The sequence below is a fragment of the Pristiophorus japonicus genome, chromosome 13, assembly GCF_044704955.1.
Source record: "Pristiophorus japonicus isolate sPriJap1 chromosome 13, sPriJap1.hap1, whole genome shotgun sequence".
Classification (NCBI taxonomy): domain Eukaryota; kingdom Metazoa; phylum Chordata; class Chondrichthyes; family Pristiophoridae; genus Pristiophorus; species Pristiophorus japonicus.
This window is the reverse complement of record NC_091989.1, coordinates 112566439-112589988: the sequence shown is the minus strand read 5'-3', so window position 1 is coordinate 112589988 and position 23550 is coordinate 112566439. Positions and strand designations below refer to the sequence as shown.

At 42.8% G+C, this 23550-nt stretch overlaps 1 long non-coding RNA gene across 1 annotated transcript; it reads right to left on the bottom strand.

The window, feature by feature from the left end:
• Positions 1-16087: 16087 nt before the first annotated feature.
• LOC139278242 (uncharacterized) lies at positions 16088-23307 on the bottom strand. Its single transcript, XR_011596222.1, has 3 exons — positions 23182-23307; positions 16985-17084; positions 16088-16218 (listed from the first exon to the last, which is right to left on the bottom strand). It is a non-coding gene; the product is annotated as an uncharacterized lncRNA (long non-coding RNA).
• Between the last annotated feature and the right edge of the window lie 243 nt (positions 23308-23550).

Genomic DNA, 23550 nt, shown 5'->3' with positions numbered 1-23550 from the left:
GAGCACCCAAAAAACATCGAGACGGCCGAGAAAACTCGGCGGCAGCCGGCGGTAAGTAGACCAAACTCATAGAAATCTACAGATCCCTCAGAGTGCACAACACAAATCTATGACTGCCGGATAAGGGTGAATTCAGACACCCTTACTATGCATTCTGAATTATTACATTTCTTACAAACTCAAGATTTAAGTCTTTACTTAACTCTTACACAGGGGCTAACCAATGTGGCATATTTTACCAGCAATCTGAAACTTCGTTTTTTTTGTTCGAAGCGATTTTAAGATTCTATTTTAACATTTTTTTGTCATTAAACACCATAATTATGACAAATATTACTGAGGTGCTTTTCTACTCGGCAAAGGTATTTTTCTTTAGAAAATGTACACAAAGCGAAATGGTGTAATTTATAGAATTATTAGAAAGATTGTTTAGAGTTTGTGGGTAGTATTCTGCTTTATTTTTATATTTTAATTATTATACAACAGATATGTTATTGGGGCTGGGGTTGAGATTTGGCTTTATATTTAGACAGCTTGAAGTTATCGTGTTATCTGATGTACCACAAATATGTAAAACAAATATCACTGATCATTACTGTACTTGGTGAGAATTTATCTCCTTAGACAATGTATGGGACAATAACAAAATAAAATGGTTCCTGTAAAATTGTTATTTAGCAATCTTGTGAAACAATGATGACAAACCTGGACGCCAACACAGCACATTTATTCAATTTAATGAAAACCCCTCTCGATTTGCCACTTGGGACAGGATTACTCAATAAAGAACTCTGGGGAAATTCAATAAGGAACTCTGGAGCAACTTCTTTTACCAGATAGAGCTTAGAATTCGCAAACACATGGATTAATTGAGGCGACTAGCATGGAAGCTAGATAAATACATGAGGGTGAAAGGAATAGAAGGTTATGCTGAGTGTAATGACTCAAGAATCTGGTTACTGTAAACTCACTCAGGTGCAACCTGATCCATCCTTATTCCAGCCCAAGAGTGCCAGCGTGACAAAGACATCCAGCTTATATACAGGTGACCAAGCACACATGCCATATACGTACAGCCCGATGACCTCCGTCCCCGGCGCCCTCTAGTGTCTGGTGACCCCCAAGCATTAATACATAACAATATCCCCCTTTTAAAATCTTAACAACAGTCTTTTTACAAATTAAGACAATCTGGGACTTTCCTCTCACGAGTTGATCATCACAGTTCAATTTTGGCTCTGGGCGAGCGTTCTGAGTCTGTTGAGACTGAGGGCTGAGTAGCCGATCTGATGGGAGTGGTCATGACCACATCAGGGACTGAAGATTCAGAGTCAGTAATGTCAGCAGAGTCCTCTGATGAGTGAACAATGGTTGGTTGGTCACTGACTGCATCTTCCTTACTCGGTTCCAGTTCATCCATGTGCCGCAGTTTAGCCTGGTCAAGGTGTTTGCTGCATTTTTGCCCATTCTTGAGCACGCCAATAAACATTCTGTTACCCTCCTTGGCTGTAACAGTGCCGGCAATCCACTTTGGACCTTGACCATAATTCAGTACATAAACCGGATCGTTGACCGAGATGTCACATGACACGGCAACATGATCATGACATCATTGCTGACTTTAACATCTGTTTTCAACACCATCATTTAAATCAGGATGAACAAGAGAAAGCCTGGTCTTGAGATTTCTCTTCATCAGTAGTTCAGCAGGAGGAACTCCAGTAACCGTATGAGGTCTTGACCTGTAACTGAACAATATACATGACAACCGTCTCTGCAGTGAGCCTTGAGTTACACGTTTCATATTTTGTTTGATTGTTTGAACGGCACGCTCTGCTTGACCATTAGAAGTAGGCTTGAATGGAGCTGATTTCATATGTCTGATGCCTGATCATGAAACTTCAGTATCCCATCCCTGCTTTCTCTCCATACCCTTTGATCCCTTTAGCCATAAGGGCCACATCCAACTCCCTTTTGAATACATCTAACGAACTGGGCTCGACAACTTTCTGTGATAGAGAATTCCACAGGTTCACAATTCTTTGAGTGAAGAAGTTTTTCCTCATCTCGGTCCTAAATGGCTTACTCCTTATCCTTAGACTGTGACCCCTGGTTCTGGACTTGCCCAACATCGGGAATATTTTTCCTGCATCTAACCTGTCCAATCCCATCAGAATGTTATATGTTTCAATGAGATCCCCTCTCATTTTTCTAAATTCCAGTGAATATAAGCCTAGTTGATCCAGTCTTTCTTCGTATGTCAGTCCCGCCATCCCGGGAATCAGTCTGGTGAACCTTCGCTGCACTCCCTCAATTGCAAGAATGTCCTTCCTCAGATTAGGAGACCAAAACTGTACACAATGTTCAAGGTGTGGCCTCACCAAGGCCCAGTAAGACCTCCCTGTTCCTATACTCAAATCCTCTCGCTATGAAGGCCAAAATGCCATTTGCCTTCTTCACCGCCTGCTGTACCTGCATGCCAACTTTCGATGACTGATGTACCATGACACCCAGGTCTCGTTGCACCCCCTCTTTTCCTAATCTCTCACCATTCAGGTAATATTCTGCCACCCTATTTTTGCCACCAAAGTGGATAACTTCATATTTATCTACATTATACTGCATCTGCCATGCATTTGCCCACTCATCTAACCTGTCCAAGTCACCCTGCAGCCTCTGAGCATCCTCATCACATCTCACACTGCCACCCAGCTTAGTGTCATCTGCAAACTTCGAGATATTACATTCAATTCCTTCATCAAAATCATTAATGTATATTGTAAATAGCTGGGGTCCCAGCACTGAACCTTGCGGTACCCACTAGTCACTGCCTGCTATTCTAAAAAGAACCCGTTTATTCCGCATCTTTGCTTCCTGTCTGCCAACCAGTTCTCTATCTACGTCAATACATTACCCCCAGTAACATGTGTTTTAATTTTGCACACTAATCTCTTGTGTGGGACCTTGTCAAAAGCCTTTTGAAAGTCCAAATGCACCACATCCACTGGTTCTCCCTTGTCCAATCTACTAGTTACATCCTCAAAAAATTCTAGAAGATTTGTCAAGCATGATTTCCCTTTCATAAATCCATGCTGACTTGGACCGATCCTGTCACTGCTTTCCAAATGCGCTGCTATTACGTCTTTAATAATTGATTCCAACATTTTCCCCACTACCGATGTCAGGCTAACTGGTCTATAATTCCCTGTTTTATCTCTCCCTCCTTTTTTAAAAAGTGGTGTTACATTAGCTACCCTCCAATCCATAGGAACTGATCCAGAATCTATAGAATGTTGAAAAATGACCACCAATGCATCCACTATTTCTAGGGCCACTTCCTTAAGTACTGTGGGATGCAGACTATCAGGCCCAGGGGATTTATTGGCCTTCAATCTCGTCAATTTCTCTAACACAATTTCCTGACTGATAAGGATTTCCTTCAGTTCCTCCTTCTCGCTAGACCCTTGTTCCCCTAGTATTTCCGGAAGGGTATTTGTGTTCCTTAGTGAAGACAGAACTAAAGTATTTGTTCAATTGGTCTGCCATTTCTTTGTTCCCCATTATAAATTCACCTGATTCTGACTGCAAGGGACCTACATTTGTCTTCACTAATCGTTTTCTCTTCACATACCTATAGAAGCTTTTGCAGTCAGTTTTTATGTTCCCTGCAAACTTACTCTCATACTCTATTTTCCCCCTCCTAATTAAACCCTTTGCCCTCCTCTGCTGAATTCTAAATTTCTCCCAGTCCTCAGGTTTGTTTCTTTTTCTGGCCAATTTATATGCCTCTTCCTTGGATTTAACACTATTCCTAATTTCCCTTGTTAGCCACGGTTGAGCCACCTTCCCCACTTTATTTTTACGCCAGACAGGGATGTACAATTGTTGAAGTTCATCCATGTGATCTTTAAATGTCTGCCATTACCTATCCACCGTCAACCCTTTTAATATCATTCGCCAGTCTATCCTAGCCAATTCACGTCTCATACCATCAAAGTTACCTTTCTTTAAGTTCAGGACCCTAGTCTCTGAATTAACAGTGTCACTCCTGCACCTATTTTCTATGTTTCTATGTTTCTATGTTTAGGGAAGGACACCTGCTGTCCTTGCAGGTCTGATCTATATATGACTCCAGTACCGCACCGATTCTCAACCATCCTCTGAAGTGGTCTAGAAGCTACCTGGTTGTATCAAACCTCTACACTATGGGAACACCATCACTTCTGAGGGCCCCTCCTTGTCACACACCATGCTAACTTGTACATATATCGACGTTCCTTCATTGTCGCTGGGTCAAAATCCTGGAACTCCCTACCTATCCGCACTATGGGACCACCTTAGCCACATGGACTGCAGCGTTTCAGGAACCACCACCTCGGGGCATGTATGGATGTGCAATAAATGGCATCAATGCCAACATCCCGAGAATTCATTTTTTAAATAGATGGTAGCAGCAGGAACAATAGGAGAGTGATGGCTTGACAACGTCACAGGCCTAGGTAGACAAAATAAAGGATGCGTTTATTTGTACTAACTGAATTGCAGCCGTTTGCTGATTGGCCCCTTAGAGGATAAGCCACACCCTGAAGTTACTCTGAAATGTGTAAATGGAACCACCCAGCCTAACTTTGCATGTTGTAACATGATGCATTTGGACTTCAGAAGTTAGAAAGGACACATCCCTCCCCCAGCTGAAGCTCCTCCTTACCCCAGCACAAGTGCACCCCCTTACCCCAGTGCAAGTACACAGAAGGTTCACTAGGTTGATTCCGAGGATGAACAGTTGACTTATGAGGAAAGGTTGAGAGGTGATCTTATTGAAACGTATAAGATTATGAGGGGGCTTGACAAGGTGGATGCAGAGAGGATGTTTCCACTGATGGGGGAGACTAGAATTAGAGGGCATGATCTTAGAATAAGGGGCCGCCCATTTAAAACAGAGATGAGGAGAAATTCCTTCTCTCAGAGCGTTGTAAATCTGTGGAATTCGTTGCCTCAGAGAGCTGTGGAAGCTGGGACATTGAATAAATTTAAGACAGAAATAGACAGTTTCTTAAACGATAAGGGGATAAGGGGTTATGGGGAGCGGGCGGGGAAGTAGAGCGGAGTCCATGATCAGATCAGCCATGATTTTATTGAATGGCGGAGCAGGCTCGAGGGGCCGTATGGCCTTTTCCTGTTCCTATTTCTTATGTTCTTATGCGATTGAGTTTCATGAATTCCTGGAACTCCAGACTTGTGAAGCACGATTCTTTGTCGCTCACAACAATGTCAGCCAAGCCATGAGTAGCAAACATGATACGAAGGCTCTCAAAAGTAGCTGTGGATGTACTGGATGACATACTAATGCACTCTATCCACTTGGAAAATGCATCCACCAAAAAATGCAACAAAAAACATCTTTCCTGGGAAAGGGCCTATAAAATCGATGTGGATCCTCAACCATGGTTTAGATGGCCACGACCAAAGACTCAGAGGAGCTTCCGCTGGTACTTTACTTAGCTGCATGCAAGTATTGCACTGATGCACACAGGATCCCAGATCAGAGTCAATTCCAGGCCACCGAACATGAGCCCTATCAATGGCTTTCATCATGACAATGCCCTGATGAGTGCTATGTAATTCACATACAAATTTTTCTCTGCCTTTCTTAGGCATAACAATACGATTGCTCCACAGTAGACAATCTGACTGAGTAGGCAGTTCATCTTTGCGACAATTGTAAGGTTTGGTTTCATCACACATTTTCATAGATATTGCAGACTAATCACCACTGAGGACACAACGTTTCACAACCGATAAAATATGGTCATGGCTGGTCCAGATCCTAACTTGTTGAGAAGTAACAGGGGTACCTTCACTCTCAAAAGCCTCCATTACTAACAGTAGATCTTCAGGTTGAGGCGGCTCCATCTCAGTTGTGGGCAAAGGCAGACGACTCAGTTCATCGGCACAATTATCAGTGCCCGGTCTGTGACGAATGACATAATCGTAGGCAGCCAACGTCAATGCCCATCTCTTAATGCGGGATGATGCATTGGTATTAATACCTTTGTTTTCCGAAAATAATAAAATGAGTGGCTTGTGATCCATTTCAAGTTCAAAATGAAGACCAACCAGGTACTGATGCATCTTTTTTACCCCATACACACAGGCCAAAGCTTCTTTTTCTACCATGCTGTAAGCTCTTTCCGCTTTTGACAAACTTCTCGAAGCATATGCAACAGGTTGTAGCTTATCCGACTCATTTGCTTGTCAGAGTACAGAGCCAACCCCATATGATGAAGCATCACAGGCCAATACAAGATGCTTACACGGATCATAATGAACAAGCAGCTTGTTTGAACAGAAAAGATTCTTAGCTTTCTCAAAAGCTCTATCTTGAGATACACCCCAGACCCAGTTGTCGCCTTTTCTGAGTAGCATGTGCAGTGGCTCTAGTAAGGTGCTCAATCCGGGTAAAAAATTACCGAAGTAGTTGAGTAGCCCAAGGAATGAATGCAGCTCCGTCACATTTTGAGGTCTGGGTGCATTTTTGATGGCCTTGGTTTTTGAATCAGTTGGCCTGATACCATCAGCAGCAATCTTCCTCCCCAGGAAGTTCAACTTCAGGTGCCATAAAGACACCAGGAACATTTCAGCCCGTGTCCCATTTTGTCAAGATGATGTAGGACTTCTTCAAGATCGACCAGATGTTCAGCAGTGTCGTGACCTGTGATCAAAATGTCATCTTGAAACACGACGGTTCTAGGAATGGACTTCAGTAGACTCTCCATGTTCCTCTGAAATATGGCAGCAGCCAAATGGATCCCAAAAAGACACCTGTTGTAGACAAACAGTCCTTTATGGTTGTCGATGCAGGTGAGTTTCTTCAAAGTGTTGACAAGCTCCTGAGTCATATAGGCCAATGTCAGATCCAGTTTAGTGAACGACTTTCCACCAGCTAGCATTGCAAACAGGTCATCAGCCTTCGATAGCGGATACCGATCCTGTTTCGAAAATCGGTTAATCGTAACCTTGTAGTCTCCACAGATCCTAAGAGTTCCATCATTCTTTAACACATGAACAATGGGACTGGCCCATTCATTAAATTCGACCAGTGATATGACCCCTTCTCATTGGAGTCTATCAAGCTCAATTTTGACCTTCTCCCTCTTCATGTATGGAACAGACCAAGCTTTGTGATAGAGAGGTCTTGCATCAGAATCCAAGTGAATCTGCACCTTGGCTCCAGTAAAATTGCCAATGCCCGGTTCAAATAAAGAAGGAAACTTCTTCAGCACTTGAGCACACGAAGTGTCATCCACCAAGGACAACGCTTTGATATCATTCCAGTTCCATTTGATTTTCTTGAGCCAATTCCTGCTGAACAGTGTTGGACCCCTGCCTGGAATGATCCATAATGGTAAATCGTGAACCACACCATCATACGACACCTTGACTACTGCACTGCCAATCACCGGTATGAGTTCCTTAGTGTAAGTACGTAACTTGCCGTTGACTGGACTCAGCTTAGGTTTCACAGCCTCAGTGTCCCACAGCTTGTCGAATGTCCTTTGGCTCATTATCGACTGATTCGTACCCGTGTCCAGCTCCATTGATACAGGCATGCCATTTATCTTTATATTAACCATTATCGGTTGGCTCTTTGTCAGGAACGAATACAGACCATACACTTCCTCTTTGGATATTTCGGGTTGCATATCCAGGCTTTAACTAGACTAGTCATCATCAACAATCTGATGAGCAGCAGCACGCTTGCTCAGTTGTGGACACATTCGCTGAAGATGCCCCACTTTGAACAGCCGTTATAGATGTAGGTTTAAACAGTCAACATGGTGAAATTGAATTCATATCAGTTGGTGGACTTTGAGCAGCTACAGGTTTCACATAAGTAGTTGAGTAGGCCCTGCCATAAGCAACTCTGCCAGACAACGACACAATCTTGTTTACAGTGGAGCTCTGACTCTTCGGTGATATCTGCCTTAAATTATCATCAGTCGCCATGCATGCCTGGGCAGTCGCGATGGCCTTGCTCAAATCCAGCGTTTCTGCAGCCAATAATTTTCGACAGATCAAATCATGGTTGATGCCTATCACGAAGAAATCTTGCAGCATGTCTTCCAACGCATTTCCAAACTTACACGGCTCAGCCAGACATCGTAGGTCAGCGACGAATCCCTGCACATCCTGGCCCTCAGCACGAACATGTGTGTAGAAGCGATAGCGAGATGATGATCCCCTCTTTTGGCTTGAGATGTTCACGCAGCAGTGCGCACAACTCTCCGTAGTCTTTGTCCATTGGACATGCAGGCAAGAGAAGATTCTTTATGAGGCCATAAATTTTTGGGCCACAAACGGTGAGGAAAACCGCCCTGCGCCTAACTGCGTCACCAGCTTCCTCCATTTTGTTGGCCACAAAGTAATGATCCTGGCGGTTGATAAAATCCACCCAATCCTTGCCATCCACGAATCCCTGCAGAATTTCAATGGTGCTCATTATGGATGCGTAGGTTCTTAAGTTACCACATCGTCAAATTTTATGTATATGATAACTCAAAAGACTTGTTAATGTAAACTCACTCAGGTGTAAACCTGGTTCAACTTTATTTGCGCCCAAAGTGCGCACATGACATGGTACTCGCTCTTATATACCAAGTCCCGCGCACATGCGCGTACCACCCGATGACCTCAAACAGTGGCGCCCCCTCGTGTCTAGTGACCCAAATCATCAATACATAACACACATCTAATTCTCTCTTAAACCCATTGATACTACGCAGTTCAAGGGCCTTCCATAGTGACGTATCCCACAGCTTTATTATTCTGAAAAAGGTCCTACCTAACCTCTCACTCCTAACTTACAATCTTTTAACTTGTTTTTGAACCCTTCACTTTAGTGGACAATTTGCCTTGACAGTATTATTACTTTCCTTCATAAGTTTTAAAATTGTAACTAGATTACCTTAAAGTCTCTAGTCAAAAAAATGTAGTCCAACATCTTCCAGTCTTCCTCATAACTTACATTGTTGATATCTGGAATCCATTTTTCTGCTGGTCTCTGCTCTTTGTCAAGGCCGAGACTGATGATTAAGGGACCAAGACTGAACATGGTACCTCAGATGAAGTCTGACCAACGTCTTACACAGCAATTTCTTTTGATTTTACTGTGCTGCAACCTAGGAACTTATGGCATTATTTTTTATTGCAGCTTAGCAAACTTAGATTCTCCGACCGAGCCACTGAGCCTATGACCGCGTTTGCTTTCTAGTACAACTGTGTGAGCTGTGTTTTCTTACTTACATGTTCCAGTTTTTTGGTGCAAAAAATAGTATAGAGATGCAGCTGGCGATGGCAAGTGAGGTGTCCATCGATACAACCCAGCAATTCAAGGACATCTTCACAACTATGGAGTTTGATACCTATGAAAAGTTTACTTAGAAATTGGAGGAGTTCCAACAGGTACGTATACTTGCTTCTCTATTTTGTGTTCAGCTGCAGGCTATGTGTATATTTCTGTCAAAAATCTCAGATGTCAGTAAAAATCAACTCTTTTCCCTTCTCACAGGTGACTGGGGTCCTCTTCTACAAGACATGCTTACACACAGTAGCAAATCATAGCAAGAAACAGAAGGCGCAAATCGCCATCCCCGACCGGTTCATGTATGCGTTTGTGAAACTGTGCTGTGTCCACTATGGGCAGCCACGCAGCCATTCAACTGGGATTAGACCAAATCAGAGGTAAGTGTTAATGCATCTGCTTAGTTACTGTGGTGTTCATGTTCACAGTACTGTGTGCAGTTGAAAAGAGAGGCCGATAAGAGACCCCGAATCTAATGTGTTTCAGGTACCTTGCAATGGGATGCGAGGCTATGCTTACTTTGGGCAACAGCCACAAGGAGGTGAAAGTGTATGTCACATCGTCCCACCTCGTACACATAGCCCACATACTGAGCAAGGAGTTCCTTCCATTTTACCCTAGCAGGCAGCGTCTCAGTCCAGAGGAGATACACCATGGACGGACTTGGTCAAGCACCAACCTCAAAATAAGCAGGTGAAAAAGTAAATTGAGCAGAAATTCAACAAGGTCGCAACGCGGACTGACATCAAGAACTGAAAGCTGGGAATAGAAGCATGGCTGCTGTAATAGCTGTACTGGAGCATGTCTCAGAGGTTGGGCAGGTGTATGTTAGCATGGACGGAGATGATATCAACTTCATTGCCTTCGCAACAAATGAAATGTAGTCCAGGTTTCAGGCATTTCCTGAAATGTTGTGCATTGACTACAAGACAAACAAGCACAGCAATCCCCTCTACCAAATCATGGTGCAGGACAACAATGGCAGGGGTCGGACTGTCTTCTATGCTTTTGTAAAGAATGAGACATCTGAGATGCTAAATGACATTGTTGAAATGTTTGGGATCCAGCATTAATCGTATGAAGACTGTCATACTGGATAAGGACATTAAGGAGATTAATGTGGTCAGGAAGAATTTGCCAGGGGCCACCATTCTGCTATGTCTGTTTCATGTTATGATGAACCTAAAGAGGAAGATCAGCAGCTACGTAGTACACAACTCCATCAAGGAGATGTTGTTCCGACTCTGCAAAGAGATGGTTCCTACCCACACCGAGGAGATTCTGCAGAGTTGTGTGCACAGGATTGGCCTGCTGCACCTTCCGCTGCAGGTACGTTTGTGCAGATCATGCATGTAAGGGTGAGTCTGATGATTCCTGTGCTATAACACCTTTCTTTTTCAGGAATATCGGTGGCCAACTGGAACCCCCAGAAGGAGATGTGGGCCCTATATCTATGCAAAACTGGGAACAATACAAATAATCACATTGAGTCTGAGAACGGGAAGATCAAACACTTACTCCATTCTTCCTCATCAATGGCGAGTATATCAATAACCTAGTCTTCCACAATGATGTCCTGGATAGTGAGCACATGTATGCGATGTTCCTGCACTGTTCTTCAGTGAAGTGATTTGGAGATTTGCTAGCCGATGTACAGGCTATGTATGCCAAGTTCACGGAGCATGCTGCAAAGAAAATGGCCAAGAATCACTGGCACGTGGATGTCGTGAACATTGAGCAGCAGGATGTTGATATAGTTAGTCATTTTGTGTTATGCGTGCATGCACTCTAGTAATGACTCCATGAGGTAGGGTATTGTACTTGAACTGTTGTGACCTTAGTCCGTTTATTGTAGAGTGATGACACAATGAGGTGAGCTCCCGGTTATACTTGGTTACCTGCAGTGTGCAGGTGACCCTTAGCTCTCTACCAGTAGCACCCTCTGGTGGTACAGGTATGGTGTATACAGTGTGAGGATACAGTACATACATTATACATACACAACAATACTCCCCCCAAGTTATGGGCCACAGGCTTTTGCACTGAGTACTCTGGCTCTCGACTTGAGTGCCCAAAGCCCTTGCACTTTGTCTTTCCTGGGGAATGGCTCTCTCCCTGTGGACCCCCAAGTCCTTATTGCCACGACATTGGGAAATGGTCAGCAGTGGACAGTAGGAGGTTGTCGTCTTCGCTGAGGCATACCTGTTCCACCGAGAGTTCCCCGTGGAAAATGGAAGTAGAAATCAACAGAGTTCCAGTCTCGCTGGAAGTTGACACAGGGGCGAGACAATCGCTGATGAATCAGACGGCCTTCGAGAAACTCTGGGAACGACCCAAAATGCTCCAAATCCAGGGCAAGCTGCTCACTTACACAAACGACACCATCCCATCCTCGTCGCCAGTTGTGATGTTTGCAAGCACTCTAGTAATGACTCCATGAGAAAGGGTATTGTACTTGAACTGTTATGACCTTAGTCCGTTAATTGTAGCTCCCTGAATGAGGACACAATATGATGAGCTCCCGGTTATACTTGGTTACCTGCAGTGCGCAGGTGACCCTTAAGTCTCCACTATTAGCACCCTCTGGTGGTACAGGTATGGTGTATACAGTGTAAGGATACATTCAGTGGTCTAATATTACAGTACATACATTATATATACACAACCCTTTGAGCTCTGGGTCAAGGAGTATTACGTTTATGTACGTGATGGGCAAGCTACCTGTAGCTGCACTTTCTGCCTCCAGCTCTTACTCCCTTGTAAGCATGCAGTTGTAGTCCAGAGGCATTTGGGCCTGCCGCTGGGGAGACTTGTCCTCAGGAGCCGTTCCCAATTATCAAGAACTCCCTTAGAAGCAGTCACAAGCGTTGGTGTTGTCATAGTGGAAGTCTGCTCACGCCCACTCAATGCTGCTGAAAAGCACAGGCGTGCATCCGGTGCATTGAAACTCCTGATGGCCATCCTGACCATTAGTGGGATGGAAGTGCTGCGACCTGACTTTAGCCTGGCTCTTGATCCATATTCGCATGTTGGAGCGAGGAGAGTCACCTTGGGCATCAAGGACCACTGAGCCAAGCAGTAACTCATTAAGTTCCAGCAATTCCAGCTGCTATTGCTGACTCTGTCACCCCGCCCCTGCAGTGTATGGTGTGAGGAGGAGGATGTTGTCAGCACCACACATGGCTGGCAAAGCTCCTACCCTCTCGCTTCCAGCAGCTGGCACTATGGACTCCTGCAATGTGTGCCAGCTCACCGCTCTGCCCCTCAGACCCAGGCAGCCCTCGCAGCAAACTGTCACCCAGGGGCTGCCCGATGCCTCACCTGGCCCAGCACAAGGGTCAGTGACTGCATGACCCACGCATTTCTCAATACGTGCAACCTCTGAGGACTCGCACCAATCTCATCCTCAGGCACTTGAAGGCTGCCGATTGATATCCATAAAGCAAATAGGCCGCCCAAAGTGGTCAAAAGGCTGGGGACATTTCAATAAGAGAAAACAGACACGAGGACATGACACGGCTCGCTGTGGCTTTTGTCACCTGAGGGACCCCCCAGCCACCTGAGCACCGAGCCCCGGGTTTTATGGGTGTGATGTAAGTGTGGGTACACACAGCTGTTTCACCGTTGTTGCTTCCTTCCCGATGTGACTCCAGGCACATGTATATGTGAGCGATGATCGTGTTAATCATCTTTGGAGTATTTTGTACAATGAAGCTTGATTGTCTTTTATTGTCAATAAATTTCATTACATTTTTTACATTATTTCTGTGCCATTTGGGTCAGTGGCTATTGCCAGCTATTAGGGCTTTGGGGTAAGGGACTTCGACTGGGGGAGGGATGTACTTACGCTGGTGTATCAGACTTCAGCTGGAACTTAGTGGCTTTTGGGGAGATCTATCCACTGTGGCTTCTGAAGTCAAAATGGATCGAATTACAAATCGGAAAGTCAGTCAGAACTTGAGCTGGGCAGTTCCAGTTACACATTCCAGAGGAACTTCAGGGTGTGACTTATCCTACAAGGGGACCAATCAGCAATAGGTCACATGACAATGAATAGCCAATCAGCTGCCTTTCAGTTAGTATAAATAGACACATCCTTGTTTTAAACAAACATTTTTTTACCTCTTTAGGCATCCAGATCACTTTGCAAGCTTGGACTCCACCAAGAACTTCGACTTAAGGAGGCCCCATCCCTGGCCCTTTATTTGTCTTGAAGTTCCACCCTCACAAAACTCTGAGGAAATTCCAGCCTCAGAGTTTCAGCTCTTAATTGTTTTTCTCTTAACACTGCCTCACTATGAGACAGTTATAACCACCTGTGAGTAATTTATATTAGATTCTGTCTTTGGTAGTGAAAGACTAGCAAGAGCTTTGGTCCAAAGTATACATGTTTTATTAGTTATAAAAGAAGCTACAATACAAGAAGTAAAATATATTAAAATACAAAGGTTACACTTACAGCATTCTATAGAAGTAATTGCAATTCAACCTTCTTCACACCACAAGGTTCCAAGAGTTCAAACTCAAATTGCCTTGCGTGTCCAGTTCAGCTCTGAGAAATGTTCTAACATCTATGCATTAGATCCAGCTTACATACATTAATCACTTATTACATTATGGGACATTGGGCCAGCATGTCAATCAATTTCAATGTATCCCAAGCCAAGCAGCCATTTGGCAACTACCACACATTCCACAATGAGCAAAAGAAGTTAACTAATGATTTCCATGTTGTGATCCCATCAATGTAAGCTAACCATTGGAGATAGTGTGTATAGTGTGTATTCCTACGTGGCTGCATCAAGGATGTCCAACTAAACAACGTTACGTAATCTTCAGACAAGAGTTGTCGATGCTCCTAACAATTTATACAGTAGTTTGCAGAAAATGCTTTTCTCATACCAGCTTATTTGCTTGCCAAAGATGAGGAACTATAATCTACACAAACGATTAATCAAAATATAAAATATTACCCAATACATAAAAATCAATCAGAACAAATAATAATGCACCTAGATTTTGAAATATCAATTACTCTGCAGATGAATTTTCAGTTTTGACTATTTGAACTCTTTAGACTGGATCCAATAGGGTCACACAAGTTGGTTCGGCCTCAATAACACAGCAGGTTTGAATGAGTTGCGATGATTTAACACTGACTTCATTACAAAGCATGATGCATCTGACAAATACACATATACAAATGAGCAATTGTTACAGATTTCTATTAAATTCCTAATTATTACAGAAATCTATGCTGCTGTAAATACAGCGTAAGCAATGCACACAATATCACTAGAAAGTAAACTGATATAAAACTATGGAAAAGTAAAAAGAAACTTGCACATTTCCCATGACACGGCTCACAGTGAGTCAGAGGATACATTGTTTTATATACAGAGAAGCGTTATACCGTTTCACATAAAATGTCATATATATTTGATCTCCCATGGCATTGGCCACAAAGTTCAACTTTAATTTGGTCAGGATGGGAAGTTAAAAGGAGTGGGCTCAGAAATTTAGTAAAGATGATTGGTACAGCCAAGTTTTCCAACAGATGAGGAAATCTTTTGGGATTTACAGCGCTGTTCAGGCAGTTCTGTGAATAAGCATCTGATTCCACATTGTTCAACTTTTTACTTGTTTCTTTTCAGTAATTTTTTAGGTGGTGAAAAATTGGAGATGATAGTTCAAACCAAGCTCAAAAAATGTATTTGAACAATTTGGTTGCTTTCTGCTACTTTGTTGTTTGGAATTTGTAACTGTTAAACAAATTAAACAATTTGATTGCTCAGCGATCTGCTACTTGGTACTTGCTGATTGAATGCAACCAAATGTTATTTGTTCATGTTCCATCAATTAGATATTTGATTGATAATTTAACAGATAACTCCTCATTTCAACCAAGCTGGTTCTTGTCGTATGGGGTGTGATGTGACATGCTAGATACAAGTTACTTATTTATATAGGTAATTACATTTAGAACAACTGCCAATCCAAGCAAAGAGATAATGAAACATTTTGTGCTGATTTCTAAGACATGCTGAAACCACAAATTTAGCAATAAACTTCACTCATATTTAAAACGCTTTACAAACAGCTCAGCTCTTTAAGCTTGTTAAAAAAAACATTCTAAAAGTGAATGTAGCACGAGTGACAGCACTGTCACCTCTTCTCTTTTCTATGTTCCTGATGTGTAACTTGACATTTTGTCTTTTGATGGTCGTTTTATAACACAGTACCACAAGAATATGAAAAATCCTGCAAAGATTTAAAAGAAAAATGACGTATGATCATGAATTACTCCATTTAGTATTTGTCTACAGATACTGCCTTAAATATTGAATCAGCTAGTTGTTTAGAACTGGTGAAAATATAAGTCTCACGAGGAATGAGGGAAATGTCCCCTCTGGGTGCCGCATAATATAAAAAAATCTTCCCAATTAATTCCCTTTGTTTTCAAAGAAATTACTCCACGAAGTAAATTCAAATAATAAAATTGCATTAACATTCTAATCACTATTTATTACAATTACTTGATCACTAATATATGTATACAGCACTAGTGCTTTGACTAACCTTGCAAGGAATTTAAGATGGAGAACAGGTACATTTGAGCCACACGTAGTGGTCCATACGAAAAGAAAGCCAAAGCCCAGGTTGTGCCCAATAAGCAGCAGATACCAAGGATTGTACATAGATCTTTCCAGACAGGTCCTTTCTCACGAATGCTCTCTCTTTGCACATGAATTAGCTTGATACAGACGGTGATTAGCATTGTTGTGTTCCCAAAGCATATAATGCCGAAATAGCCACAGTTTGTAACATAATGGACCGTGTCGTTTGTTATCCAGCACCTGTTTAAAACGAAAGAAGCCTTGAAGTATTCAACATGGAGTTTTACTTTTGATTTCATATACCATTGCGTGCCATGTTTCTAACTGGCACCTAACAAGTTATTTACTAATCAGAAGCAAACTTTTGGACTAATTCTTGTTCATCACATGGACACTGCAAACTGAGATATAGTGCATCAGGGTTCTTGGACAGGTGAGGCTTCAACCTAATCATTTACTATAGGTCCAGGTTCAGTACAGGCTTGTAACAGGAACAAAGGACAGTTTATTTCAGCAGGTACGTGCCAAGTGGGTAATTTACCTCCCTCACACAATATACCACATGGTACTCTACAAGCAATTCATCACAACAATTGATATTTACTCAATGATGAGATGGCAGAAATTGCACAGTGTTTCACAGTCTAACAGTGAGTAATTTAATTCTTGTTCAAGCTGCAAAGATCACGTAATAATCACTTACTGTTGCACGCAGCTTTTTAATGAAATAATTTCCCTTCCACCCCCCATCCCCCCCGCCACCACCACTCCTTACTAGCTTACAATTGCACAGACATTGGTCACCCTCCAATATCCTGTTGCCATCAAGTGACCAAAATCAGTTAAATCAAAACAGATCTAGCATTGAACCCGAAAATTTCCTGACCTTCATGGTCCTGTTACTCAATGGACATCTACTTCTGCTGAAATTCTAGTGACAAGAATTAACAGTAAAAAAAAATTAAATACCAACATTATCGCTTCTGGCATTTTTACCAAGACCTACATTGAAACGGAGCTGTTTATGTCCTGGGTTTGAATCACAAACTCGCCATAATTTCCTTTGTTCACTCCGATACACACAAACACCACTACAGCAGGAATGCCTGTCAATAGAAGAAAATCATTTGCATTCATCACTATACTAACTTTTAAAGAATACAATTCATTATGTATCTTATTAAGAATATTAAGGAAGAATGGGCTCATCGAGTTTAGGGTTGCCAATGCTGGAGTGCTGACTATTTCCCATTTTTTGCATCTAATTTCAGTTCAGGAACAGCACATGCAGAATTACGCAACTTCGATAAACCTCTAAAAAAGGAACATAGTTTAAACTCATTGTTGAAAAAGAACCCAGCTTTGTAACTCCAATTCTTCTTGTGGACTGCCTGAGTGAGATTGACAATTCAGCACCAGTTCCTGCTGAATAATGGTTAGTTTTGTGCTGCAAGCTTATACCCAGTAAGAACTGGGTTGAGACTGCCTAACTCATTACACAAGCGAGAAATTCTGGTGCCAGTGTTGCACCATTAGACCTGTGGCAGGACCATGTTCCAAATACCTGGAGACAGGGTCATTAACAAAGTAGTGGCTGTTGGCAATGCCAGTAGCAGTGCAATAGAGTACGCATCGAGTGTTAACTGTGCTCATCATCAGCAGAGACAGTCCCTCGGAATCGAGGAAGACTTGCTTCCACTCTAAAAATGAGTTCTTAGGTGACTGAACAGTCCAATACGAGAACCACAGTCCCTGTCACAGGTGGGACAGACAGTTGTTGAGGGAAAGGGTGGGTGGGACAGGTTTGCCACATGCTCTTTCCGCTGCTTGTGCTTGTTTTCTGCATGCTCTCGGCGATGAGACTCGAGGTGTTCAGCGCCCTCCCGGATGCACTTCCTCCACTTAGGGTAATCTTTGGCCAGGGACTCCCTGGAGTCGGTGGGGATGTTGCACTTTATCAAGGAGGCTTTGAAGGTGTCCTTGAACCATTTCCTCTGCCCACCTTTGGCTCGTTTGCCATGAAGGAGATCCGAGTAGAGCGCTTGCTTTGGGAGTTTCGTGTCAGGCATGCGAACAATGTGGCCTGCTCAACGGAGCTGATCAAGTGTGGTCAGTGCTTCAATGCTGGGGGTGTTGGCCTGTCAAGGACACTCACATTGATGTGTCTGTCCTCCCAGGGGATTTGCAGGATCTTGCGGAGACATCATTGTTGGTATTTCTCCAGCGACTTGCGGTGTCTACTGTACATGTGCTAATCTTGGAGTGGCATCCTGCCATTTTGGGAGTGGGAGGTACAGGCTAGTTAAACCAAAGACTGAATGCAGCACCTTTTAATCAGTTGATGGCTCCAACATTGGCAGGGCCACAATCCAACTGTAGTTAATTCTGCTAGGATATTTTGCTACTTACAAATGTCACATTTGTTCCAGAACAGCACCTACACCTGCTCTCAGCATGGTATTGCTAGGCCTATCAGAGGCATATCTGGCAGGATTCATGAGGTAGTTGAGGAGTGCCTCCAGATGTTGCCCCACACTGTTCTTTGGATACAAGTTGCATGGGCAAATAAATGTTCATGTTCCCTTGGATTGAATTTAATGCGTAGGGCAAAAGGGGCAGACTTCTGCTATATCTAGGGCTCACCCCATTTTCTGATTCCCCCACCAGGACTCTGCCATCATTTCATGTATAACATTGCATGATTCCAAGACTAAGACCTTTACAGTTGGAAAGAAGACGGAGGCGCTTTCCACTCATCCTTTCCACTTCCAGAACAGCACCTACACCAAATAGATGACCTTCAATGGAACCAAAATGAAACCAACATCTTTGTTGACAGGGTAAATAGAGAAATGGGAAAGGATTTAAATTAATATGGTAGGGCGATAGGGAAAGAGGCTGGAGAGGGAGAGCAGCATTAATAAAAATGTTGGAATACAAAGTGGAAGGTTTCGTTGAAAAAAATAGAAGTAGTTATAGAGCAGGTAGAAAAGCTTCTGGGAAGAGATGGAGAGCAGCTAAAAGTCATGGTCTATGTTGGAACCAATAATATAGATAATAGTACATCTGAAATCTTGCAGAAGGAGTTTGACAAGTTAAGCACTAGATTAAAAAAAACAAGACCTTAAGTGAAGCATCTCAGTGGAGGAAGGGAAAGAAGCTTTGAGGTACTGAGGGATTAAAACACTGTGCCCCATGGGCAAAGAATATTAAAAAATAAAATTAAAAAAACAGGAAATGAATAATGGTCAGCTTTCCAAAAAGCGAGTCAGGATTGAGTGATATGTATATGAATACACAAGGCATTCAACACAAATTTGGATAGTTGGAAGCATTAATATATGTGGAGAAATATGACATAGTAGCTATATTGGAGGCTTGCACTTAGTAAACCTGGTTATAACATTTTCAGGAGAGATACGGAGGGGAAAAAGGAGGGTGTTGCTAGTAATAGTGAAGGATTCTATTGCTAGAACAGATGTGAAAGCAGGAGAACAGATGGGAAATAGATGCCACAACATAGTTAGGTTCAATACAAGAACAGAAAGGATAAATAAAATGGTGCTGGACTGGGAAAAGGCACATGTGAGTTGAATGAAAAGGGATCTGGCCTAAGTTAACTGGAGAATAAAAAAACAAATTGCATAATTACTTCTTGTTCCCCCGACAGCTGCTCCCCCCTCTGAGTCAGAAGGTTGTGGGTTTCAGCAGCATTACACACTTGGATGTAAAATTGAGGTCCCTCGTTCCAGCTCAAGTAGATCTAAAATTTCTCATATAAGACTTTTCAAAGATGAGCACATAGTTTGTTCCGTGGCTTGACCAACATTCCTCCTTCAATCACAACCACCAATAACGAGTCATTTGATCATTCAGTTGCTGTTTTTGCACAAATTGGCAATTGTATTTGCTTCCATAACAACATTAACTGCATTTCAAAAGTCATCCATTGGTTATAAAGTGCATTGGGACTGCTTGAGGATGTGGGAAGGTGCATAGAAAAGGTTTATTTCCTTTCTTGCTTTACTTCTCCCTCTTTAATTCTCCTCCTTCACCTAGTGCTCTCCTTCGCTGTCCTCCTTCACTTCTTGCTTGCACTTTTCACATTCCATTGGGTCAGGAGCACTTGGGCAGGTGAACAAGTTGGACCGCACTGTGTGTGAGTGGGAAGCACTCATGACAGGCAGGCCAGGGCAAGTGAACAGATGGGTCAGGAAATATGCAACTTAAGCATCTCATTCAGTTTTCCTCTTTACATTTTGTAATGTTTGTTACCAGCATTGGTGTAATAATAAATAAAATGCAATATAAGCAAATTAAAATGATTTTTAAATTTGGACCCCAATTGAGTAGCAAGTATTCATCTCACATGACAATAAGTTATCTATGAGTTATAATCCTATAACTGATACCAGTGACAGAAATGGAAGATAGGTAGGCCTCAAAACAATAGTATATAGAAACATAGAAACATAGAAAATAGGTGCAGGAGTAGGCCATTCGGCCCTTCTAGCCTGCACCGCCATTCAATGAGTTCATGGCTGAACATGCAACTTCAGTACCCCATTCCTGCTTTCTCGCCACACCCCTTGATCCCCCTAGTAGTAAGGACTTCATCGAACTCCTTTTTGAATATATTTAGTGAATTGGCCTCAACTACTTTCTGTGGTAGAGAATTCCACAGGTTCACCACTCTCTGGGTGAAGAAGTTTCTCCTCATCTCTGTCCTAAATGGCTTACCCCTTATCCTTAGACTGTGTCCCCTGGTTCTGGACTTCCCCAACATTGGGAACATTCTTCCTGCATCTAACCTGTCTAATCCCATCAGAATTTTAAACGTTTCTATGAGGTCCCCTCTCATTCTTCTGAACTCCAGTGAATACAAGCCCAGTTGATCCAGTCTTTCTTGATAGGTCAGTTCCGCCATCCCGGGAATCAGTCTGGTGAACCTTCGCTGCACTCCCTCAATAGCAAGAATGTCCTTCCTCAAGTTAGGAGACCAAAACTGTACACAATACTCCAGGTGTGGCCTCACCAAGGCCCTGTACAACTGTAGCAACACCTCCCTGCCCCTGTACTCAAATCCCCTCGCTATGAAGGCCAATATGTCATTTGCTTTCTTAACTGCCTGCTGTACCTGCATGCCAACCTTCAATGACTGATGTACCATGACACCCAGGTCTCGTTGCACCTCCCCTTTTCCTAATCTGTCACCATTCAGATAATAGTCTGTCTCTCTGTTTTTACCACCAAAGTGGATAATCTCACATTTATCCACATTATACTTCATCTGCCATGCATTTGCCCACTCACCTAACCTATCCAAGTCGCTCTGCAGCCTCATAGCATCCTCCTCGCAGCTCACACTGCCACCCAACATAGTGACATCCGCAAATTTGGAGATACTACATTTAATCCCCTTGTCTAAATCATTAATGTACAGTGTAAGCAGCTGGGGCCCCAGCACAGAACCTTGCGGTACCCCACTAGTCACTGCCTGCCATTCTGAAAAGTCCCCATTTATTCCTACTCTTTGCTTCCTGTCTGACAACCAGTTCTCAATCCATGTCAGCACACTACCCCCCATCCCATGTGCTTTAACTTTGCACATTAATCGCTTGTGTGGGACCTTGTCGAAAGCCTTCTGAAAGTCCAAATACACCACATCAACTGGTTCTACCTTGTCCACTCTACTGGAAACATCCTCAAAAAATTCCAGAAGATATGTCAAGCATGATTTCCCTTTCACAAATCCATGCTGACTTGGACCTATCATGTCACCTCTTTCCAAATGCGCTGCTATGACATCCTTAATAATTGATTCCATCATTTTACCCACTACCGGTGTCAGGCTGACCAGTCTATAATTCCCTGTTTTCTCTCTCCCTCCTTTTTTAAAAAGTGGGGTTACATTGGCTACCCTCCACTCCATAGGAACTGATCCAGAGTCAATGGAATGTTGGAAAATGACTGTCAATGCATCCGCTATTTCCAAGACCACCTCCTTAAATACTCTGGGATGCAGTCCATCAGGCCCTGGAGATTTATCGGCCTTCAATCCCATCAATTTCCCCAACACAATTTCCCGATTAATAAGGATTTCCCTCAGTTCCTCCTCCTTACTAGACCCTCTGACCCCTTCTATATCCGGAAGATTGTTTGTGTCCCCTTTAGTGAATACCGAACCAAAGTATTGTTTAATTGGTCCGCCATTTCTTTGTTCCCTGTTATGACTTCCCCTGATTCTGACTGCAGGGGACCTACGTTTGTCTTTACTAACCTTTTTCTCTTTACATATCTATAGAAACTTTTGCAATCCGTCTTAATGTTCCCTGCAAGCTTCTTCTCGTACTCCATTTTCCCTGCCCTTATCAAACCCTTTGTCCTCCTCTGCTGAGTTCTAAATTTCTCCCAGTATCCGGATTCGCTGCTATTTCTGGCCAATTTGTATGCCACTTCCTTGGCTTTAATACTATCCCTGATTTCCCTTGATAGCCACGGTTGAGCCACCTTCCCTTTTTTATTTTTACGCCAGACAGGAATGTACAATTGTTGTAGTTCATCCATGCAGTCTCTAAATGTCTGCCATTGCCCATCCACAGTCAACCCCTTAAGTATCATTCGCCAATCTATCCTAGCCAATTCACGCCTCATACCTTCAAAGTTAGCCTTCTTTAAGTTCTGGACCATGGTCTCTGAATTAACTGTTTCATTCTCCATCCTACTGCAGAATTCCACCATATTATGGTCACTCTTCCCCAAGGGGCCTCGCACAACGAGATTGCTAATTAATCCTCATTACACAACACCCAATCTAAGATGGCCTCCCCCCTAGTTGGTTCCTCGACATATTGGTCTAGAAAACCATCCCTTATGCACTCCAGGAAATCCTCCTCCACCGTTTTGCTTCCAGTTTGGTTAGCCCAATCTACGTGCATATTAAAGTCACCCATTATAACTGCTGCACCTTTATTGCATGCACCCCTAATTTCCTGTTTGATGCCCTCCCCAACATCACTACTACTGTTTGGAGGTCTGTACACAATATTGAGGAAGTGTGCTTAACTATCCATTGGGCACCTGACCTCTGCCTACTATTTTGAAAAATATTGTATTATGGCAACTAATGTGTGTTGTGTAAAGCACAAAATGAGGACAATAAATCGGGCAACAAAAAGTGAAAGTAGAATACAACATACTCACCCCAACCAATAAAGGCCAGTTTTTGTATGTAGTATTTTACATAGGTGTTGAACACTTTGATCAGCATCATGTACAGATGAAATGCTTCGATTCCCATCCAGGTGAAAGTGCACAGCAATGAATAATGTAGACACACAGCAATGGTCTTACAGAGACCGTCATTTCTCAACATACTAAGCCAGACGTTGGTCAAGAAGTTTATGTTTAGAAGAAATAAGGCAGCGCAGAGGTTCATGTGGATCTTGGTGACTTCATCATTTTTATGCTTCCTAAAACAAAAACAGAAGCAAGACAACCTAATGCCAACATCATGAGGGAAATTGTACAGTTATACTTCAGGCACCTCTGTGACACTGGTACAATATATGT